At 46.1% G+C, this 2,252-nt stretch overlaps 1 protein-coding gene across 1 annotated transcript in view; it reads right to left on the reverse strand.

Annotated features, from left to right (window-relative positions):
* Window positions 1-1,854: 1,854 nt before the first annotated feature.
* LOC119307515 (poly [ADP-ribose] polymerase tankyrase-2-like) overlaps window positions 1,855-2,252 on the reverse strand; it is a 3,920-nt gene continuing 3,522 nt past the window's right edge. The window contains exon 10 of the mRNA XM_037583589.1: window positions 1,855-2,252. This exon is cut by the window's right edge and continues 1 nt beyond it. The gene's annotated coding sequence lies outside the window, so the exon portion shown is untranslated.

The raw sequence follows: 2,252 nt of genomic DNA on the forward strand, positions 1-2,252 counted from the left end.
CAAGGCGATGGGCCCGGATTGTATCCCCATTGAGGTGTGGAAAGGTCTGGGGACATAGCGATAGTATGGCTAACCAAGCTTTTCAACCTCATTTTTCGGGCAAACAAGATGCCAGAAGAATGGAGACGGAGTATATTAGTACCAATCTTCAAGAACAAGGGGGATGTTCAGAGTTGTACTAATTACCGTGGAATTAAGCTGATGAGCCATACAATGAAGCTATGGGAGAGAGTCATTGAGCACCGCTTAAGAAGAATGACAAGCGTGACAAAAAACCAGTTTGGTTTCATGCCTGGGAGGTCGACCATGGAAGCCATTTTCTTGGTATGACAGCTTATGGAGAGATATAGGGAGCAAAAGAAGGACTTGCATATGGTGTTCATTGACTTGGAGAAGGCCTATGATAAGATACCGCGAAATGTCATGTGGTGGGCCTTGGAGAAACACAAAGTCCCAGCAAAGTACATTACCCTCATCAAGGACATGTGCGATAATGTTGTGACAAGTGTTCGAACAAGTGATGTCGACACTGATGACTTCCCGATTAAGATAGGACTGCATCAGGGGTCAGCTTTGAGCCCTTATCTTTTTGCATTGGTGATGGATGAGGTCACAAGGGATATACAAGGAGATATCCCATGGTGTATGCTCTTTGTGGATGATGTGGTGCTAGTTGACGATAGTCAGGTGGGGGTAAATAGGAAGTTGGAGTTATGGAGACAAACCTTGGAATCGAAAGGGTTTAGGCTTAGTAGGACTAAAACCGAGTACATGATGTGCGGTTTCAGTACTACTAGGTGTGAGGAGGAGGAGGTTAGCGTTGATGGTCAGGTGGTACCTCAGAAGGACACCTTTCGGTATTTGGGGTCAATGTTGCAGGAGGATGGGGATATTGATGAAGATGTGAACCATCGGATCAAAGCCGGATGGATGAAGTGGCGCCAAGCTTCTGGCATTCTCTGTGACAAGAGAGTGCCACAAAAGCTAAAAGGCAAGTTCTACAGGACGGCGGTTCGACCCGCAATGTTGTATGGCGCTGAGTGTTGGCCGACTAAAAGGCGACATGTTCAACAGTTAGGTGTGGCGGAGATGCGTATGTTGAGATGGATGTGTGGCCATACAAGGAAGGATCGAGCCCGGAATGATGATATACGAGATAGAGTTGGGGTAGCACCAATTGAAGAGAAGCTTGTCCAACATCGTCTGAGATGGTTTGGGCATATCCAGCGCAGGCCTCCAGAAGCTCCAGTGCATAGCGGATGGCTAAAGCGTGCAGAGAATGTCAAGAGAGGGCTGGGTAGACCGAATTTGACATGGGAGGAGTCCGTTAAGAGAGACCTGAAGGATTGGGGTATCACCGAAGAGCTAGCTATGGACAGGGGATGGAAGCTTGCTATCCATGTGTCAGAGCCATGAGTTGGTTGCGAGATCTTATGGGTTTCACCTCTAGCCTACCCCAACTTGCTTGGGACTAAAGGCTTTGTTGTTGTTGTTTCTTTCTATGATTATTTTGTTGATGATCTAAGTAAGTTTATCTCATGTTGCATGAGTGCATGGATTCCAGGACCGGATATGAGGGGGCAGCTGCAAACGCTAAGAATGTCTGTGGACACGCCTATGGACGTATAAAGGGTCAAATTTGTGAAGTCCGGTTGTAGATGCTCTAAGTACCTTTTGAAAGGAAAAAAAGAACATACCTAGTGTAGTCGTGTAGAATCCAGATGAACCTCTTGCACTAACAATTGCAGGGAATTGCAGGGCATGCCAAGAAGATAAGAAAAACACCATGAGCATAACTGAGTAAAGCTGAATGCAAAACTCTGTTCAAAGAATAGCAAAGAAAGGATAGGTCAATTCATGCAGCTCCAAACCCGCTAAGATAACGTCGTTATGGACAAATATTGCAACCAAACGACATGTACAAAAACACTCCTCACTAGCTATGCATTCTTCACCTTATTAGTACTACTATTCTCAGACAAGGACAGAAAACTTGAAAAGAAACGGTAACGACCATATCATTGCAGAGCACACCATCAGGCATATGCCGTCTGTCACAGAACATCGCCGTAGCCTACCAAAATCGAGACCCCTGATCCAGCACAGCTTGGGGACTGGTTAGCTAGCCAGCTGCAACACCTTCTGACACACGAGCAGTAATACCTAGTGTAGTACTACTACTAGGGTAGCATCTGGTGCAAGGAAAATACAGCAGGGTCGATACAGAGATGGGAGAATGAATCAAAGCCAGC

Source organism: Triticum dicoccoides, chromosome 5B, assembly GCF_002162155.2.
Source record: "Triticum dicoccoides isolate Atlit2015 ecotype Zavitan chromosome 5B, WEW_v2.0, whole genome shotgun sequence".
NCBI classification, from domain to species: Eukaryota; Viridiplantae; Streptophyta; class Magnoliopsida; order Poales; family Poaceae; genus Triticum; species Triticum dicoccoides.